This window comes from Zonotrichia leucophrys, chromosome 1A (genome assembly GCF_028769735.1).
Source record: "Zonotrichia leucophrys gambelii isolate GWCS_2022_RI chromosome 1A, RI_Zleu_2.0, whole genome shotgun sequence".
NCBI classification, from domain to species: domain Eukaryota; kingdom Metazoa; phylum Chordata; class Aves; order Passeriformes; family Passerellidae; genus Zonotrichia; species Zonotrichia leucophrys.
In genome coordinates, this window is record NC_088170.1 from 27,321,479 (window position 1) to 27,343,991 (window position 22,513).

General features: G+C 37.1%; 1 protein-coding gene across 3 annotated transcripts in view; it reads left to right on the forward strand.

The window, feature by feature from the left end:
- Positions 1–22,513, forward strand: part of SYT1 (synaptotagmin 1) — a 334,811-nt gene that overhangs the window by 111,201 nt on the left and 201,097 nt on the right. For all 3 annotated transcript variants that reach the window (XM_064701988.1, XM_064701987.1, XM_064701989.1), the window contains one exon: positions 8,728–8,789. The gene's annotated coding sequence lies outside the window, so the exon portion shown is untranslated. The remainder of the gene's footprint in view (positions 1–8,727; positions 8,790–22,513) is intronic.

Genomic DNA, 22,513 nt, shown 5'->3' on the forward strand with positions numbered 1-22,513 from the left:
ATGAAATATTATGTGCTGTAACTGAAAAGAAACATTTAAAATCTTCATGTATGCTTACTTTATTTAATGATCCTATTATTAGTGAAGTCTAGTGCCAGTGCAAGGGCTCACTGCTGTCCAGTTTCGTTATTAATTTTGAGTGTTTCATTCTTTGCTCCTGTTGACCACAGAAAGGTACAAAATATAATATCTTCTTGCAAACAAAAAGCCAAAAAAATCTTCATTTAAATTGGTTCATTTTCATTCTCTTAGTTTTTTCATACTCCTAGTAGTTTGAAGTGTAGCTCAATGAAAAGGAGAAGCCAACTGTGATTGTGAGATTACTGAAATTGCACATGAAGTTTAATAATAGCAGTCTTGGGATATGAAGCACCCAGATCGTTATAAAAAGGTGAAAGGGAGCAGAGAGCAGTTGCTGTGGTGCAAAAGGGCTTGTTGTATGGTGGATGCAGAAAAACATTAAAATTAATGTGAGAAATCAAGGGTACCAGCTTTGGAAAGTGATGTGCCTGTTTTTATGGGATTTGTTTTGCGGGTTACCAGAAATCTGAGCAGCATGTAGTCCATTACTTCTTGGACTAGTACAGGAGGGGGTAGGCAGTAACTTGGTTTTGTCTGTATTTAGACTTGGTAGACTTTCACATTCTTTGAAATAATCTCCATTAGAAGAAAACAGTGGCACAAATAAAACTTATTGTACAGAAAATGTGGGCTGCCATTATAGCAGTGGTGCATTATCATCCCTATACATTTCATGTACATATCCAGATGAGCTACAGAGTAAGTCTGCATAGAATTTTCTCTTTATTTAAAAAGTTACCTTTGAAGGAATACATTTAAAGGCCAAGAGATACTGAAGTTGTTGCCATAGCAGGCCTCTCTAGGATAATATGGAAAGGGTATTGGAACATCTCACCCATAGATTATGTAGCTTAATTTTCTGAGGTGTTGACACTCACTATCAGATTTTATGGGTGAATTGCTTACCCATATTAGTACATTTTCATAAAGCAGAATTGAGAGATAAATAAATAAATAAATAAATAAAACCTCTCATGCCAGAACAAAAAGATCAGCTGTGTTATGTAACGTATAATCACTTCCTGCAGTGGATATTGCAGCAGGTTCTTTCATCCTGTGATAAAAGCAATTAGATTTTGAATCTCCAAACACTGGAATGCACCTCAGTGTGTGTCTACTAATGTAAAGATATGTTATCTTTCTAGGAAGGATTTAGGAGACTGATTAAAAACCTCCATTGTGCTTCTAAATAAGTCTTAGTCTATATCTGTAACAAGCAACCTAAATATGACATCTGAAACCAATTTTGCTAGGAACTATTTTCTTATAATTTCGTGTGATCCAAGATGCCTAGTCTAAATAGTGTTATGAAGCAACTTATGGAGAACTGTGTTTCTTTTTTTTCAACATGCCTCATAAATAATTGTAGTTTTATATCTTATTGTCTAGAAAAGCCTGAAAATATTTGGAATTAAATTTGATGGAATGTTACGAGTGCTGGTTGTTTCAGCTGAAGTCTTGAAAACTTTCACTTAAAAATGAAGCTTCACTCTGACGCATGAAATTTTTATGGCTTTTTATTTATAATAAATGTTGGTATTCTCATGTGTCCATATTTGAAATTGGAAAAAAATAAGCGCCATGTAAAGTTTGATTAATCTACTCTTGTCTAAGAAAATGGCTGAGACATACCCAGCAATCACAGAGCAAGAATGGCAAGCTGCACACTGGGAACATTCCTTCCAGAGCAGCATGGCAGATGTAACATAGTGGTTGAGGTGTCCCTACGCGGTGTGGACACATCCAACCTATCTACTGTAATGGTCTGTTACATGCAAAGATCTTCTGGAAGTCTGTGCTACATTTGCTGTGCATCCATATTGCTGGCTCTTGTACCATCCGTTTTATAAAGCAGGACTACAGTAGCTTCACAGTGAGAGGAGTGTTAGTAGAAGAAGAGACATCTATTGTCCTGGATAGCTACTGGAGGGAGGAAATGCTGTTCTTGCCCCAGATTCTGATGCTCCTTTGGCTGCATAAGATTCTTAAAATATCTCAAGATGATTCAGATACCCATTTGTGACTGTATTGTCACTGACCATATCATCACCATTGATAGGTTTTCTTTCTTGAAAAGAGAATCTTTTGGTGCCTACTGATTCATATGATTGTTTATTGATCATGAGGTTCTGAGGCTGACCGAGGTGTGGTTGTGTTAGGAGAGTGGATGGCTCTTCTAACATCAAGCCAAGTGTAAGGATAAAGCAGGAGCTGGAAAAGGCTTTTGATGGGCAACAAGAGATCTGAACCCACCAGGACTGAGAACCAAAGAGGGTAACAAGGCATGTTCTGGGCAGTACTGGTAGGAGAAAGAATCTGAGAATGTGAGAAGCATCATGCAACTGGGAGAGCAAGGCAGGGGCGTTTGAAGAGCAGCTGGCACTTACTGAGGGTTGGGGGCTGCTCTTGCCTGTGTGAGTTGGGTGTAACAGAAACAGCATCGTCTGATGGAGGTGTGTGGTAATAACGAGAAAGCTAGTCAGGAGTTGAAACACCTGGTTCTGCTAAGAACTGAAATTCTGAGAAAGTTACAGGGAAGGATCTTTCAACTTTAGGAGGCAGGTAGCTCAAAACAAGTGAGCAGAGGCTGAAAAACAGTTTTGTTGCTCGTATTGTAAAAGGGACTTCCAGAGAAATTCCACAGTGAGCTCAGTCCTTTGCTAAGTAGAGAAATCTGTAGAGCTGAAAACTAGTCACCTTTAAATATATGGATCACAGGGTGGGAATGGCCAGGCCACAGACTGAATAGACAGAGAAAAGCAGGGTATAAATACTTTAGGTTTTGTCTCTAGTGTCCACTGTGGGGGGGATAGAATGTAAGAAAATAGTGTAGAAGGTAGTCTCACACCTGAGGAGTTGCAGCTGTACTAGTCACCAAAGATTAGGAACAGGCCTGAGCTTAATAGGCCACAGCTGTGTCCAATAAGAAGAAGAGTGCTACAAAAGAGTGGGTTAGCTGGTTGAAGATAGAGCTGAAGTTTTTTAGCTGTACTGTGAAGAAGAAAGAGTGCTGTGAAGAGCTGCCATGAAAAATCACCAAGAAGGTATAGAACTTTTGCAGTAAGATGGCAAAAGTCCACAGTGATGCAGCACTTGCATTCTGGTAAACTGTATTCTGAAGTACTTAAACATCGTTTGTTGAGACCTAAAGGTGTGCAGTCTGTAAACTTAAATGGCTGTTCAAATGACAGCTCTCCTAAATAGGTTGTCTGTCTTGGTGTATTGTGTTGAGTAAATGCTCATCTATATGAATGACAATGGGGGTGTTTCTCCTGCCCCACAGGAAGTGTATGGTACAACCACTATCTTCTTCACATTCTGTTGCTCTAAATTTCTCCCTTGTCTTAGGAAATTACTCGGTGCCTTGGTTTTATCTCTTGCACTTTCTGTTTCAATAATTGTTTCCATTCTATCAGCAAAAGCATCCCTCCGTATTTGCCCATCTCCACAAATTTACCCCTGTCCTGGTTTTTCCTTCTAGTTTTGAGTGGACATTGGATCTGGTAACAAACTCTTACAGTCAGAAGTTTGCCGTTTCCTGTCTATATACAGTGACCCCTAATGCCAGGCACATACCTGAGAATTGTTTGGGTTTTTTAAAGGCATACTTTCTTTTAAAACAAGCTGGACTGTCACAGTCCAAAATTGAGAACTGATTTTTGTCTGAAAATCACTGTGTTAACCACATTCTGTATAAAGTCTGAGAGGCTTTCCAGTAGTGTGTGGCTTTCCTACCACTATTTGTTCCCTTAGCAGACTATTCAGGAAATTTGCAATAACAATGCCAATAAGTACTTCCTCTCTTCTGATTTGCTCATTTGCTAGAGAAGTTTTTATTCTTGGTTTTGATTTACAAACTATCAAAGGCTGCAGAGCCTCCTTATATTCATTGTTCTGCAACTCAGTTGTTTATGCACAGTAACCTCTACCATGAGATGTGCACCTCTTTAGCAAATAACATGTCTTTCTGTTTTTTACTTTTTAGTACTGTTCTCCATCATTGCCTGTAGGCAAGGAGGAAGGGTGGTGATGTGAGTGGAAAAAGTGCTGTCACCAAGTATACAGTAACTTAGAGCAGTGCTATTTTTGGGGGGAGGGGGGATGTGTGTGGAGGTATATTTAAAATTAGTTCCTGTTTTGTTATATTACAGGCCTGAATTCAGTCGGTAATGACCTCAATAGTGCCTGTTTTAATGTAATCCCTGCTTGCTGACTGCTGTTCCAAGAATAAAAATTTAAGCCAAAAGATTTAATGAAATCCTTTGGGATTAGTGCTCACTGGGCTGGGGAAATTGCATATCAACCATTTCTCTGTATTCTAGCCATACGGCTTGGTATTTGAATAGGAGGGTGTCCAAGAGAGACAACTCTTGAGTTCATCAATAATTTACATTTTTGTTAGTTACAAACCTGGTATTTGGGATTCTGTTGCCATAGCAATCCATCTGGGCCTGAACGGATAGTGTTTTAAGTGGTGGTTGTATAGAGATTCACAGTGTGTGCTTTAAATCCCTTCTGAAGTAATCCTCAGATCTGTTCTGTGACTTATTTGAGGTTTTGACAAAATCAATGTTACTCACAGTAAAAGTTGATGCTAAGCAAATTAAGCCCATAAAATAGTGGAATATACATATGATTAAGGACTGTAAAGTTCATAATGTATGACAATTTCTGTTTCAATATGTGAAACGATTAATAAATGCCCGCAACTGCATTTTTTTTCAAAATACATTTAATTTGTTGCACATTATGCAACTGGAAATTATCCAGACTCTGTACTGGTTATTAGCTAATTTAAACTTCATAATCGAATGCTAGCCTCATTTTTCCAGACATCAGTTCTGTGTTTTACAGGATGTCAGTCTATTCATAATGGACTCCTCCACTTTCAATTAATCTGGTTTTCTCTCATAAATAATTCTAAAGCAGAGAATAAAATTTGAAATACCCATTTTCACTTCTAAGACTATTAGGCTTGTGTTTTGAGGATGTGCTACTAAATTCATAGGCTAAACGCCAGCTGATTTTTGTTGGAGGTTTAGTTTATATTTTTTCATTTTGCCACACAAAATTTCAAGATAGTTTATTCCAAACCTCCCAGATATGCCACATAAGTGATGTCCTCAGGTCTGAAAGACAATCAATAAAGTAAACAAACCTGGGCTAAGTTTCAGCTCTGTCAAAACCAAAACCCTCCTGAAACTGATTTCTAGAGCTTTTATTCCTTCATGACAAAAATGTTGTCCAGTTGTGCTCTGGAACTGTCACTGAGCCATAATGATGATATATTAGCAGCTCTTTATTACTCCAGAGTACAGAGATTCAGTTTGCAAAATTATTCCTCAGTGTTTGAAAGAAGAGAGGGAAGAATAGTACTCAAATAACAGCCATATGCTCTACTAATGAGTGTTTAGCCCATAATCCTAAACAGGTAATTCTTTCTTCATGGAGTTTGTAAAAGATCACATAGTTGTTCCTGGTTTTAAAAATAGTAATGGAATAAAGAAACTGCAGATGGCCTAAGATACCTTGAGAAATCTTTTAATTACCATGCAACTTCCCTTTCATCTTTTGTATCACAGTTCACTATGAGAAGTGAAGCATCTAATAAAAGGGGCTTATTTTTGCCATGATTCCGTGATGCTAAAAATGTTCTTTGCCACCTGTAATAAATGTAAATCCACTTTGTTTCTGTATGAGTTAAACAAGGGCTTCCTGAGAAAAATTGCAGACTTCCTTCCTTGAAGTGGAGTAGGGTTTCATTTCATGAGCATATATGAATGTGTAATCTTAAATACAGTGGTTTTGCCTGAACTGGTTTTATTTCAGAGCTCCAGTCCTGCCCCAGTTTAATGGGACTATTGCCATAACTGGTTACCATAAAGGTGACTGGGATCAGAGAGTTTAGAATTAATGAAAAAAGGCTTTGTTGTTCTTTTGCTATCTATATGCTAACCGAATCAAAGTTGCAGATCATTTAAATGAGTATGTGCCCTGAAATTAAATGCCTTAAAGTATCTTCTGTAGATAACATTTGTTAAATATAGATTGCACTTCAAAGGGATATTGCAAGATGTAGTCACACATATCAAAATGTGTTTCTGTTGATATTTCCAATGGTTTCATTAGGAAACGTCTTCTCTTGCAAATATTGAAATGAAAATGGAGCCTTGGAAGTTACTAGCACTGACAGATGCTATTTGTAGCTCTGAAAATATAGTTGTCACTGCAGGGGATCTCCTGCACTGAAGACCCACAGGAGTCCATAACCAAGGGTGAATGAATTAATCTTCGAACACATCTCATAATTATATTGCCTGTGTTTAATAGTAAGTGATAGAAACACAGCTGAATTTCTTTTGTACTGTGTTCATCTTCCTCTAGAAATGCAAATATTTCCAGTTTATTTATCTCCTTATATTTTCACTCTGCAAATCCTTGTAAAGGGTGGTGGTATTTCGTTTCCTGAACAACTGTTGAATTTTATTGACTGGTTTTTACTTATTCAGATGTCTATTACATTTTTCATATCTTTTGGAAACTCAGACTGTGAGCTTCAAAGAAGCAGGCAGGCTGTCTCTGTTTGCACTTAATGCAGCACCACACTTTTTCATAGGCTCACATAAATCTGCTTCTGTGGTGCATAACCTGTATTTTTATTCAGTTATTTACAATTAGTAGTATAGTAAACATTTGTCTTTCCTTTCTATGTTGTTGTTGCAGCAGAAGGAAGCAGTGAACCTCCTGAAAGGCTCAGTAATAATATGGCACAGCTTGACACAGACAGCTTAGAGAAACAGGGAAAGATTGAGACAGTGCACCACAGAGCAGGTGTGACTCTGGGTGTTAATTTCTCTAAGGCGCTTGCAGCTACCTCTGCTCAAATGCAAGACATACACAGGGCCCTGAACCAAAACCCTGGCTCTGAGCCCCAGGAGAAGGTGGAGATAAGAGGCTCTTTTATTGAACCTTCTTTCTGAGTGTTTCTGAATTTCAAGTCCCTCTGTTTGGGAAGACTTGACTTGACAGCAAGAGAGAAAGTTTTGGTCGAACCCGTTCAGAGATGTTTGAGTACAGTAGTTCAGATTAGGTCTGTCGTGGTCTGTACCAGAACATTTTATACAGCTAATATAGAGCACCAAGCAAGGTGAGGCCTGCTAAGGTTATTGACACGAGTTATATTTGATATGAGTCACAAACTGTAGGAATCAAACTAGCTGTGTTTTGCACCAGCATCTGAACTATTCTAAACCCTTTAGAAGGAGATTTCACATCAGTGTCCAGCTAACCTTGCATAATTTTAAGTGTTCAGCTCCTCACTGATGTCTAGGACATAAGAAAATGGGCTGTTAGATAGAAGAGCTGATCCCTATGGTTCAGAAAAGTTTAAAACTTAATAACATCAATGTTAATACTTAATAACATAACATGACTAATGTATTATATAGCCCTCAGCTCCAAACAGTTCTGAATTGTTGCTTAGCAGGTTTCTTCAGTAGACTCCTATGAGATGAGTGATTTCTGGTATGTTATAAATATTGACAGAAATATACAGAAATGAAGGGAAATTAGATTTTATAATTAGTTATAGTTTGAGTCCTGTATGATTTGAGTCATGAAAGATGGTTTGCTGATTAGAGTGAGATGGTGGATGGAATCATGATTTGCCTTTTTAAAGGCCAGCGTAAGTGTTGGTGTGCTGTAGTCTGACAGTTTCAGATAACAACATTTTCATTTTCTAGTTGATGTAAAATTAAAAATACATCTGTCTATCTTGGTAACTATGTATTTGGCTCAGTTTTTTAATTGCATCCAAATTGGTCATCTTCACAATTAATGCCTTCACAGCTTGATTGTGCTTGCCCTTTCACATTAATGTTGCCCTTATTGTTACCCTTATTGCCCAGCAGTTCCAATTTTCTCCCTTCTCTCAAGCAGCCTTTATTAATGAAGGTTGTTAATAGTAAAATCTGCAGAGGCAGTATGCTGTGTTCCTTCAAATCCTGCCTTAAAACTCACCTCTGTTGTGATGCTTGTAACCTGGCCAAGAAAGGCTAAAGCAGCTGGTGTGCTGTGTTCAGTTCTTACCGTACAAATTTCCTGTGTGAAACAGCAGGAGTGAGGCATCAAAGACCCCTCTGCAGCATGTTCCACTTTCCTCCAAAAGTGGTGAGAGAGGCTGTGGCTGTCTTTGCAGGCTTATGTTCTTTCTTCCTTGGCTCCTCAGTCTAATGGGGTAATTCTGCTGAGATCTAATACACCATGGGAATTTGATTTTGATGAGAGGATTGACAGCCTCAGCAATGTGAAAGCCTATCACCTTCCTGGAACTGGGGAGGCCTGCAGGTGCCCAGATAAAATTAGGATGCCTGGCATTTAGTCTGAGGTTTCAAGAGAGATTTGTTCCCTGAACCTGTAGATTTCTCAGCTCTGCTGCTATTGTGGTATCTAAGACTGAAAAACTGGGTATTAAGGAAAAGGGATGATACAAATTTTCTCTGCTGGGTGCTTTCACAAAAGCCCAGGGTTTTAAATATTAGGGTAAGCCAAAACTAAGTGTGAAAATGGCAAACTTCTGTAGCACAAATGAAACTAGATAGTTAATTTTAAATGGATGATAAACACAGGTATTTTTTTTTCTTTCAGGAGCGTGGAGTCCTGAATAAACAAAGAGAAGAGAGTTAAGCACACATTCTCTGTTGTGAACAGTAAGTGACCAACTTATATACTCCAAAGCTAAACATGACTTGCGCTTTCTTTTAATTTTTTTTTTATTCTTTCACATTTGCAGTTCTTCCAACAAGTGGAAGAAGTTAGTGCAGGGAACATCTCTGCCCTGTATCCAACTTAGTTTCATTTCACAGGGGTAGACTTTTACGAATTCTGTAATCATCTCAGGTAAGAGGCCCAGGTAATCCACAAAAAGTGCTTTCATTGCTGTTCATACTGAGAATATTATGTTTTTCTTCTCAGTAAAAATACATTGCAATAGAAATTGAACAGTAGCAAACTAAAAACAATATTACACCAACATTTGCTCACACGTGAAATTTTGCAGAAAAACAGATTCACTGCTGTAGTCAGATCCTGCTGAGTTGGTGTAGGAACAAAAGACTTTTATGGGTTTGAATTAACCACATAACCACTGGTTCATTGTTCTGAACAGCCCTGGTCATGGCTGTGCTGCTCACTGCACACTGCAACCAGTCTCAGTGCATGGCTGCACTGGCCTCTGACAACTGCAGCATTGTCAAACACCGAGAAATTAAGATTGCTTACTGAGACAAGAAAATGGGCCATGTTTGTGTTGTAGGTGATATTATTGACATTGTCCCTAGAAAAATATCTTAGGCTGCTGGTGAAGTACCAGTCATGACAAAGTACAGCACAGACACTGCTTTCACCGCCAATCCAAAGTAGTGTGCCCCGGGAACTGGAGCTGATTATATGGGTGTACCACATTTCTGGGTATTAACAGGTGGTGATATCTTCTGAGAACCAGAGCAGGTGGACTTGTGTTAACACATTTCTGTTAACAGCTCCAACAAAACAGTTCCTCTGTGCTAGGTGCCAATAGAACATGCCTGTTTTGAGGTAGATAATTGTGGACGGTAGGTGATGTGCAGAGAATGTGTTCTTTAGCACCATTCTGCTTTTAGAATATACATTTGGCAGTACAAGATAAGGAATTTTAATGTTGTATATTAAGTCCCTATTCATTTAGGCAAACTGGTGTATGGGACTGGGTAGTTCTAAATAGAAATAAATCTTCAATATTTCTTGAGAAATAATAAAAATAATATTCTTGATTGGAAAAAAAATGTGTGTAAATCTCAATAGCAAAAAAATACCTATTCTATCTCTGGGCTGACAAGTTTGATGATGGGCTTTAACGTGAAAGGAAGTGTGTGGCATTTCACAAATCCAAGGAAACACAATGCTTGTTTGTGAACCTGTGTGGTTATTTGTACACTGTACTAAACTTTATTACCTGTGGGCATCTTCTAGATATATAGCAAATGATACATATGTACCAGAATATTCTAGAAAACTTCTCGAAACTCCTATTTATCTATTCCTTTGATTTTTTTTTCCATTTTTTCTTCTATCAGTCATATTTTTCTTGTGCTTTCTCTTCTTTCCCTTGTGGCTCCTGTGGTTTATATTCCCTACTTGCTATCACGCCTCTTTTTACCCTTTATCTTTCCATTTTTGGCCATGTAGTTAGTCTGCTCGAGCTTCACATTTTCTGCTCTCATCTCCCACATAGGGCCATCTCCTCTTACTCTTGCCAGAGCTGCATTGCAGAATGTTTCTGATCTTGGGCAAATTTTAAGCTTGCTATTTCTAGTATCAGATAGATGTTCTGCAGACCAAGAGCGTTATTGCTGGTTTTGGGTCATAATGCACAGAATAATGTCATGTGCCTCTGTCTAAGGAAGTCACAAAGGGTTACAATGTAGTGTAAAGTGGGTGAGGTCTTGCAATTTTATTTGACATGTGGAAAGACACAGTGGAACTTTGGAAGTTATTTAATGCATGGGATACCTTCAGCCTAATCAATTATGCTTTACACCCTCTGGACCTGAAGTTTTGGCAGCAGGTGACTGGTAGTTACATGAATAAATGCTAGCAATTCCAGGCAATTTGTATAATTCAACTGATCTATATTTACAAAAATCTACAAACTATTACAGACCTTCTTGTAGAAAATAAATTTCACTACTGCAGACTCTGAAGATCTTCTCCCCAGTTGTGTTTCTGTGTCAAGTGGCCAGAACTCACAGGCAGCTCTTTCAAAATAATGTCGATTTATTTGTGTATAGTGAGAAAAATTTAGTCAACTATTATTTGTACTCCTTCACATACAAATTCTCTCTCTTCTGCTGGCAGAATAGGTTGACAGGACCTTTTCATATTATCCATGGTTAATTTTATCAATCGTGGTCTTATGATTATAAACTACAAATTATCTAACATATAATGAATATATAATTACAAAAATGAAACTCTGCAGTGGTTATTTAACATTTATAATGTGAAATTTATTTAACACTCTCTTTGGAATATACATGGGAAATCAGAATAATAAAACAAATAAAATTACTCTTGCCTCTCATCCATCATCAGTGAGAACAATGTAACCAGCTTGATCAGGCTGTGCATTCTCCCAGAGAGGGAACTTCATGTATGATACCTTTGGGCCTTCTAACAACACCCTTGAGAACATGTGCTATTCTTACACGAAGGAACCAGTCATTCTTCTGACACTAGGTTTGATAAATTTGATTTGTGGAGTTGTTTCAGAATACCTTTTTTTCCTTCAACTTTAATTAAAGTCTAAAATTTAAAGTATCTGGTGCTTAGAGGCAAAAAAAAATTTAATTCCCCACATATAGAGGAAATAAAATTAAAATCAATATTGTTCTTATTTTAAAAAGGATAAAATAAAAGTCAATAATGTATAGGATATTTTGTGGGTTTTACATGTTCCCAACTTTATTTTAAGTGCAAGGGCTTTTGTCATTTGTATTTGATATTGCAAAAGATTGCAGATACCTTTTGAGGAGCAGGAAAAAATTCTTGCCACATGTATTCAAAAAAAGGTGTCGATTGTCCTCACATGGTCAGCAGCAATCAGATTTCATCTGCCACAAACTTTGGTGTATCAAAGAAGTGGCAGATAATTGATGGCTGGTTGATCACAGGTTTTTTTGATACTCTTGTTTGATAAAGCAAGTTCAGGTAATGTGACATAAATTAGGAGATTGCACAAGAACAGTCCTGGTACAGGAGAGGGATGGCCAGAATTCAGACTCTGCTGTGAGCAGATGAGAGGAGGCTTGGCCTGCTGAAAGTTATTGTATGGGCAGTTTGACTCCATTATGTGTAGAAAAACTAAAGTTATGTTAGACTTATCATTGGCTCATGAGCATGCAACATTACCCTTGTTTGTCCTAATATCTATTTCAAAAGCTACTGTGTTTTATATTTTATCATTTACAATATTATATATAGAGCTATGTAATGTACCAGAGATAAAAGAGATGAATGAAGGGGTTTTGGTTTTGGAAAAGTTGTAAAAGTTGAATTTATGAGTATTCAAAAAGAAATGAGCCTGTGGTTCCTGAATATTCTGTAGTAATCACAATAACCTTCCCTTGCGTTATTATTTCAATTTTTCATGTAGTATAGTAATCTAGGAGCAGCATGAAGTGCCCTCATTCCTTGTTCTTTGCCATTTTGTCACAGGTTTTGTCATTACAAATTAAAATTCATGTGCATATACTGCAGGCTTGGATAAAATTGTTCATTGGAGTGTTTCCATTACCTGAAGTCTTTAATGAGGTCTTCCCCTAAATTAGTTTCACTCATTTTTTTTTCCTCACATAGAGAAAGTATGAACTTCTGGTAAATTATATAGTAGCATTTGCATAATGTAAAGGTTGTTTATATTGCTTCTTTTTTGGTTATCATGTCAAGGCTATTCAGAGAAGTCTAGTCTCTATGGCTTATATGCTTACAAAGTTCTGTGCTGCAGAACTTTATTTTTCTTTTCTTTTTATCATTCCTGTATTACAGACACCGCATTGTGTTTTTTATTGTGGCATCTCTGACATGGATTTAGATTAGGTACTGCTTTGAGGTATGCTAGTTATGCAGCCTTATTTTGCAAAAATGGCTCTGTAGTTGTAGTTCCCTGGGGCTTCAGTTTAGTTGTCATCTATCATTTTAGCATTGTGATTGATTGGTCCCTACTATTTAATTTATCTTCTGCAGCTTCTAAACTTTTTCTTTAATTGGTAAACACATACCTTTCTAGACACATTTTCAAATGATGTGTTTTCCAAGTGCCCCAGAAGTCATGCAATCATCTTTTTCTCAGCTAGGAATTTAACCATTTAAGCCATTTAATGGCTTCAATGAATATTGCCTGATATTTTGTCTGTTAGTTGGAAATTGTGAACTGGAAATCTGTGTTATATTTTCCATTTTTCACTCTTACTGTGTATATATATTTGTTCCAAAGTACTACTGTATTTACCAGCTGCTTTTTCATCCACCAAAAAACATTGAAAGAAATCAGTATCTTTCTTAAGTGTAGGAGCCAAATGTCTGGGTTGCTGCTGTGGCAGTAGATTTTAACCACCTTTGCACATCAGGTTTCAAAAGCAAAATATTAATTAGTGTAATTTTCTTGTTGGAATTTCATAAGCCGGCTTCAGTCAGTAGGGTTAACATCCTTATTCTCCTCTGTTGCATTCTCTGTTCCTGTACTTGGCTATTTTTAAACATCACATTGAATATCAACTTGGCTATGATTTTAAATCAGTCTCTTTCAGAGAAATGTCATTTCCATTTAAAAAAGAGTTGGTTTTTGGCATTAAGTCATACAGTGTGTAAACATTGCAGCAGTTCTACACAATTACTGAGGCAACTTCCAAGAAGCTACTATAATGAATTGCTTCTATGATCCACACATCAAAAAAATTTTAATGTCACGTTTTCTTTGCTACTGCAGTTTTTATTATGGCTCTGCCTATTTTTGGATGGGGATATTGGTAATTTGTTTAGGGTTTTTTTTTTTTTTACTTTTAGTTACTGTGAAATATTTCTGATTAAAATCTCTCAATAAGAAGAATTATACTGTGTCATCATAATGCAGCTTTGCTGACGTTGGTAACTGCTATTATGGTCCCATCTCTAAATACAATCAAACAAAATTAGTAGACATCTGCAGTGTTGCATACTTTTGGGGGGTAAATTGGTGTTCTTTTTTTTTTTTTTCCTTTTTTTTGTGAGAGCAAGCTTTAATCAGTATTTCCCTTTTGTTTCTAACTCCTAATCTTGTTGCACAATGCTCTTTTAAAGACTACCAGGTTAGATTCGGACACCGAAGGAATTCATGGTAGGTCACTTCCAACCCAAATTTCCAATGAGTCTTGGAGACAGTCTGTTCTGTCACTGCTCTTGTCTTGACTTAAGCTTTGATCAGGAAATAAGAGGATAGACTTTATTGTAAACTTTGCTGGTTTGTGTTTATGGTGCATGAAGCTTAACTCAAGAAATAACTCATCTGGTACAAGTGATTATGAAACATACAGGTTAAGAGGACTCCCCTGGATGGAGTTGGTGATCACTAAGGGACATGATTTGGCAGTTTTGGATCATCTCCAAGTATGATTTTTTTCTTTAAATATGAATTTTTTTTCTTTAAAATTTTATACTATAAATCTTACTTTGAAGAGACCTAGCTGTCATAAGCATCTCATTTTGACTGCTTTCCTTATGTAAACGAAACTCATTCAAGAGTTTATTCAGAAATGGGAAAAGACGCATCTTAGACTTGTTTACAATTACATCTCTTACTTACAACTATGTTGACAACACTTAACTGTGGAAATGGGAGGAAAATAGGAAATTCAGTTACTTTTCCATGTAAATGAAAATGTTTTGCAAAACCATTAGCACATAAAAATATCTTTTCTGACGTCAATCTTCTGTGTTTATATTAATATCTGAAGTACATGAAATAGTCACAGTAGAATTTTTCTTACAGTAAACAACTTTGAGAACACTGAATTCAGCATTTAATATATTTGGAAAGGCATTATTCCTAGGATTAGGATTTTTGGGCGGGGGCGATATCCATTAGAACAACTAGAAATTAGCAGTGATTTGAAGTGCTCTGGAACATCACTCTGGAATATCAGCAGTGTGTCTGCAGTGTGCTGCTGCTGCACTTTCAGTTTTGCTCTGCAAGCTAAAGAGGCTAAGAATGGTTTTGCTGTGAGAGGACCCTCTGCACGACAGCTTTGAGAGCAATATTGATTGATGGCTTTCATGCTAGTCACTCTTGTAGCTGTGCTAATAAATGAAACAGTACTTTGAGCTGAGGGCACAAGTTTTTGAACATGCTGTTCATAAAGCACATAACATTAGGCCATCTTACCAGTCTCACCATTTACAAAGCTTTAGTCAAGTGACTAAAAAGGCTGAGATTCTGTTTTTCCATATGCCACCTACTTGGGACTTTTTCTTGTTATTGCTCAATTTCTATGACTGCTTTAGTCCCTCCAAATTCTCAAGGTTTATAAGTATATTTTTTATTGAAAGATGAGATTTTTATTCAGTTGCATGGGTCCAGGGGCTGAAGCTTCAAAAGATAACTCCCAAACATTTATTGCAAAGTCTGGTGATCCTGTGTAAAATGCATGATAGCCTGGAGGTCTCTGCTAGTACTGAACAGAGGTACACTTTGATCTTTCACGTAATAGGTCTCCCAATACCTTTTCATTTCTAACAGAAATAGTGCCCAGGCTGCTCTTTTACCATAAGCCTATTTCACTCATCCTTATAAGTTATGATGCCAAGTAAGAACATTGGTTTTAGGAAGAAGGATGAGAAAAATGGAATACGATGTCATTTAGACCATGCAACCTTAACTATTTTTGATGGTATTTGCTCTTAGAATCCTGTCTCAGCAGTTGAATCTTGAGTTTAAATGAAATTATTAACAGGGACAGAGTTTGCTTAAAGATCTAATTTTTCTTTAGATAATAATATTTAAGACTTCAAACTGCATTAAGCAATTGGTTAATAAACCACTAGGTATTAAACTGTTAATTGTTTTTCCTGTAGGTAACAGGGATTCCTTTTGGATAGTTACAGACTCTTGGGCAAATAGGCCAAATATTGCCAAATATGCCAAATATAGGTAGGTTTTAAAATGGGTGTTACATCTAAACATTATAATTTTGTTCTTAGACATTTCTTAAGGAGAATAGAATCAGTTTCTTTGGGACTGAAATTTTCAAGATTTGTTAGTGGACATAAATTATTTGCTTAAATCCTCCTGAGTAGCTTTCCTTTTCAAAACTGGTATGGTGGCACACAGTAACTTTCCGGGGGGGTGGAATTCACTCCAGTGGTGAAATTGATAGTATTGTTACTGGTGTGAAAAGAATAAGCTCATACCATCTCAGTGTTGCAAAGACCTTGAAGAACTACAGAACTGTGTACTGCTGTTACTTATCTTACTCTTTCAGACTCTGAGATTGTTCTGAATATTGATTTGTCCAGCAGTTCAAGCTTCTTAGAAGGTGCCACTGTGTTTGAGAAATGTGTTCATTAGTACCTAATTATTTTTGATGCATTTTAAAAGAAATTGAGATTATATCTGCTGTTAAGTAACTGCCTCAAAAAAACCCATTGTCTTGCTTAGTGGTTCCTAATCTTGAAAATACCTGTGTAAGACTAAGAACAACTACAAATATCAAACAGGTTTTTTGGCTGCCCATTTTACCAATAAAAGCCCTCTTTACCTCCCTTATTCATTCTCCTGGGGAAAAACAGCAGCCTTTTGAAGCCTGAATAATGAGATGGGGCTAGGTAAAGGAAAGCTCTGGTAGAATTATACTAATATACTACTTACTGCTATAGCATATAGCCCTATATTGTTTCTTGTTCTGATTCTCCTTTCTTCCTTTGTTCACATTCCCATTTTTCTCCCTTTACTATTTTCTTATTGGTAACTCTACCTAAGTCATATTATCATAGAATTTTTTGGATTGGAAATGACCTTGATCTGGTTTCAATCTCTCTGTCATGGACAGAGACACCATCCCTGAGATCAGGTTGCTCTAAAGCCCCATCCAGCCTGACCTTGAACACATGCAGGGATGGGGCATCCACAGCCTCCCTGGGCAATTTTTTCTAGTGCCTCACCACCCTCACAATGAAGAATCTTTTTGGCCCTCCCCTGGATTTGCTTATTGAATCTTATCTCCCCTTCTAGAGTACTTTGATGATACTCTTCTGAAAAAGACCCCTCATAACTGTGTCACCTAATTTGTTTTCTTGTAGTTCCCATAGTTCTTGATCTTCTTCATAATAGGGATTTCAAAAAGATAACAGTAGGGATAAAACACAACTTATATCTGTGGGAGTACTGTAACTAGGTTGTGACTGAGTTTGCAAAGAGGGGCTCAAGCTGGGATGGTGCCCATTTATGTGATCAGAAATGTGTCTAGACAAAAAGCAATGGTTTTTATGTGTACATTCCTTCCTCCCCCTGACCAGATATCTTAATGTTGTATTATAGAGCAGTGAATGAACCTGAGGTTTGTACTTTTTCCCTCTGCAAACATTTGTTTCTTTAACATAGGCTCAGAGCGATTTGGGCATCTCTTTGTCCCAGTCAGCAAACTGTCGCTTTGTTCCTACTTCTTCCTTTTCTACCTGCCGTGGGTATAGGACTATAATGTTACATTACTTCAGATAGAACACAGTAAATTTGCTTAAAATTATACATGAATACATTATCTTTGGGCCTTTTTTTTTGGTTGTTAAACCCTTAGCATATACTACTTTCTTCAAATTATCTGCCTATAGCATGCAACGTCTGATTTGTTTGAAGAGCTTCTGATTTCTGCTGATCAGATATTTCACTCGGAACATTTATTTATTTACATCTGAAAGATGTAAAAGAAATTCATGTTTGTGTGACCTTTCTTCTTGGATGCACATGTGCGTGCTCACTTGCTTTTGCTCCGTCTCTAGCTTTTTTCCTCTGCTTTGCTGGAACATTATGTCCTCAGTTGTCGAACTGCTTTCTCTCAGATAAAATTCCAAAGCTAGATTGAAAGAAATCAACCCAGAAACTCTGAAAGAGGAACAGATGATTATTTTCTAGAGTGAAACTGAATTTTGTACATCTTAAATGAAAAAATGTGTATTATTAAAAAAGTACGGTATTAGGCTTGTGAAGAGGAATCTCTGATACTTGCTATATAAAAAAGGAGATATGATAAGATTATGAAACCTTGAGGGGTTATTTGAATCATCAGCTTGTTTCTAGAGAGAAAATAAAGCTCTGTTTTATTAATCCTAATTGTCCTTTTATTTGTTGCCATATATTATATCAAGTTTATAGCATCTCTTCAGCATTAGCTTCCCAGGAACAACATCACTTAAGTGCAACTATCAGCCAGCTGAATGCTACAGATACAACCTGAAAATAAGTATGGATAATTAAGCAAGGTATTGTTTTTCAGAAACAGAACATCCACTTCTGTGTAACATTAAGAGGAGAGTTTAAAATTGTGTACAGGGTTCAATAAACTGTTGAGCAATCTATTTACCAATAAAATATTTTTGTGAGTTAATCCATTGGAAATAAAAGATAAAGAGGCAGTTTATGCATTATAGACTATTATGAATTGCACAGTAGAAGGGAAGCAGATAACACTAGAACTGTATGATGTAGTGGAATAGAATATAAGAAAATAACGATAGTGTAGAAATTAATCTTACCCCTAAGGAGTTGCAGCTACATTAATTATCAAAGATTAGGAGCAGGCCTGACTTTTATAGGCCACAGCTGTAACCAATGAGAAGAAGAGTGCTATAAAAGAGTGGGCTGGGTGGTTGAGACGGGAACTGCAGTCAGTTGGTTACTTCGTGAAGAAGAAGGAGTCAGTGCTCTGAGGAGATGCCCGTGAGAGACACCAAGAAGGCGGGGAACTTTTACCATAAAGAGACAATGGTATGGAACCCCTGAAATGAGATGACAACAGTACGACAACCTGTGAATTGTTGCTACTTAAAAACATCATGGCTCTGAAAACGCATTGAAGTCTTCTCTCACGGTTCTCTAAAATGTTGATTGAGGTGTGAGTAAATGCATTTCCATGACCCTTGACACCACTGAGTTGCCACACTTAATGTGTGGCTTCCAGGAGATGAATCATCATCAGCCATATGTGACTGTTTAGCTTTGCTTGTTACTAGATGTATATTCTTCTTACCAAAATATTGCTTTGTTAGTTTTTTAGCCTAGAAGTACCATATATATGGTGTCACAACTTCTTTAGCAGGAAGTTATGACAGGGTTGTTGGGGAATTCATGTAACATCTTGGAACTGAACGATTTAGAACAGGTGGAGCTGCATCCGTTGATTTTATGCTTTAGTGCAACCTGCTGTATAAAAGTTATCTCAGTCTGGGAATTTATAAATGCTTTGAAGGAAATAATTTTTATATGTAAGTATTGTTAAGGTAACTGAAGTATATAGTTAGCGCTTCTTGTAGGAACAAGCAGGAGGAGAACCCTGGGTTTAAGTCACAAACAATCAAACACTCAACTGCTCCGAGCAAAAAACACCAAAATTAGAGAACAGGAGCAGTCAGAATGTTTCTAAGTAGAAGCATTCATCAGCTGTCACATTGCTGACTTTTTAAGTTCAGTTATCATATTTGGACTTGGTGTGGTGCCAGTAAAAAGGATTTGCTCATTTATTTTCAAGTGATCAGAATATTTTTTAGGTCACATGTAGAAATAGTTAGAAAATACAGTAGGCTGACTGGATAAGAAAGAATGGATTAGGTACTTGCAGTGATAATACAAAAGAGGAAGGATGAAAGTTCACAGTTATTTAGATTTAAAAGGAATCTCCATAGGAGCTGCATTCACTTCAGATGCTAAATATATGTATTATTGCCTCTTGCTTCTCTGATTGAGTTAAACTTACTTGGTCGCCTAGAATTTGATGTGACTTGTATATTGATTTATCTCAGAAACAACAAAAGACTGAAATTGAAGAAATAAGGATGAGCATGGTGGTGTTCTGTGGTAAGTTAAGAGGTATATGTAGGAAAAGAATATGGTCAAGAAATACATTAAGGCTGAATATTTATTTGTTTACATCTGAAAGAAGTAAAAAAGGTGTAATGGAAAAGTTATTTGCTAGTGGTGTGTTAGCTGTATTGGTAAAGCAGAGAAATGATAACTCAGAGCTAGAAGAATGAAGGTATAGGTTTTGTCAAAATATTAGTAAGCTCTCTAGATACCCTGATAAAAAATTGCCTCTAGTTAGTTTTCTTGTCGTTGCCTTGACCTTAGTATATTTTCTGTTGAGCTTCTGTCATTTTCATCCAAAATATGACTAGCCATTCAGAAGGCTTTACATTTTTCTTCTAGACTGTGCTTGGTTAAAAAAAATATTTGGCAGTGACAAATATTGTCTGATCTGTAGGCAGCAGTTACTGTAGTCTGAAGTGGTGTTGAACGCTGCCCCAGGTGTTTTCACAGTTAGGTGTCTGTGGTTTATACTGATGCTTGCTCACAGCCTAAATGATGTCAAGTGTGTTTTGGATGTATAGATTTTGTGCATGGCTAAAAAACAACTCTTAATTCAGTTGATTTTTAGGGAAACTAGTAGTGGTACATGCACATCTCTCAAGTATCTTTCTGGAGAGGACACTGAAGCAACTTGACTGTGTAAGAGAGAGTATGTATTTCTGTGGGTTAAGACTTGACTTTCTATTTATTTTAGAGAAATATCTTTTTTTCTTGGTGAGCACAGTCTTTTATCCCTCTTAAGGCTTTTTGATAAGAGCTTATCCATGGCTTGGTTGCCTTATCATTTTCTGATGCTGCTGGGGGAGTGGCGCTTCTCTGCTGTGTGACATTTACGGACATTTGCTGTTTTTTCCCCTCTGGAACAATGGGTTGCAATACAAGACTTTGCTCAAGAAATGTGAAGTTTGTTTCTTTTTTTTTTTTTTTGTTGGAGTTTCCTGTATCAATACTGCTGATTGTTTTATCACCTTATAGTAGGATCATCAATAAAATACTGTACAGTGCGGTCCTTACACAATTAATGAGAGTTTACATATTACCTGTAAAGTTAACATGTCCTCTGCACTGATTCACTCACTTTCCATGGTCATGTATCCCTAATGCCTTATTAAGTCATATAAATAAGGAATTCTTCACATTAGCAGTTCTAAAACGTAATCATTTACAATCACATGCAGAAGTGGCAAATGCTTTGAGTGGTGCTCAGCTGCACTTCTCGTGTGTGGAGAAGTATCCAGCAGATGCTGTGCTGTTAAAACAGTGGAATCTGTGGCAAGGGGGGTGATCCTGTGTAGGACATACCTGCTGGCGCAGTATGAAGGCACTGGAAAAACTTCTGTCTGGTTGGGAAAAGTTTTGTGGGAAACATTAAAACTCCATTCACTTCTCACAAAACTATAATTTTCGAAGAGAAGTTTTTTCTCTCCTTTGGTAGAAAATAGAGCAGATTTCTACTGTAGTTAATTGTTGGTGCATGGTAGGATGTGATTTCTAGCTAGATAAACCTTGCTAAGAAAGATGAGCCACTTCTAAGGGATCTTTTTTCTGTTATGGTGTGTGGGGGTTTTCCTCTGTGCTTGTTGTGGTATTTTTTCCCCTACATTTTGCTATTTCTTTGTGTTGTGCATCTTACTATTTATGTCTTTATATTTAGTGTTTGTTTATTGTATTTGGATATGCAGGTGACTACCAAGTATCTGTTAGTAAGTAAGTAATACTAAGTATTAAGTCTAAGCTTATGAGTCTTGAAGCTTTTCATCTTGAAAATAACTTTCTTGAAGCACAGGGTCTTCTGTTTCTGTAGCTGTCTCTCCTTTTGTCAGTCACCACTGTAGGATGGGCAGTTGCCAAAGCTATCACACACAGAGCAGGAGGTCAGATGCCCTGGTGTGGTCTGTTTGTGTTTAGCTGTGCACTCTTATCCCACTCAGGTGATTTGTCTTCATGCCTGGATGTGGAACTCTGCGTTTTCTCCTGTGTGTACAGTGAGCAGCCCTTGCTGTCAGGACAAGCAAGCAGTTCACCCCCAGGTTACAGCAATGCTGCTTTTCAAACTAGCACCTGTGTGTTACTTCAGGAAAGCCCAATAGAGGGCCCTCCCCCAGAGACTGAGCCTATCCAATTCAAAGCACTGTGTGATGCCTTTGAAATATAATTGCTAAAATGGCACCTGTTTATTCCAGTAGAGCTGGAAGATGCACAGGTAGATTTTTTTAGCTGTTTAATTAAAAGATGCATATCTGAGGTAACCTAGCAAAAGGCATTTGCCTAATTAACTCCCTGTAGTTCACCATTCTGTCAGTTGCTGACAATTAGTAAATATTTGGTTTCTTTAAGCCTTATTTCTCTATGTGAATGATGTAGATATTTATAGTTTAGGAAGAAAAGATCAGTTATTTTCCATCTGTTCAATGATACCTGTTTGGACTTTCCAGATCACAGTGCAGCTTAAACAACAAAACTTTGAATTTTCTCCCATTGTGATGTTTTAGCTGCTGACTATGAGAATCAAAAAATCTACCATTTTTCCCCCATACAAAGGAGTTAAATTCTGTAATTCTGTGGTATTCTGGAAGTGACAAAATTGTGGGTTTATTTTTTAAATTTACGAGTATGTTTTTAAAAGTCTTTTTGTAGGGCACGTTCAGAGTCTCTTGAAATTGCAGTACATCAAAGTGAGTCAATGATGGTCTTTAATAGGAGTGAGAATAATATGTAATAGCCCTATATCAAAAGTCACTATGTAAAGCAGTTGTATTCTGGATTGCATATAATTACCCCAGTTTCAGT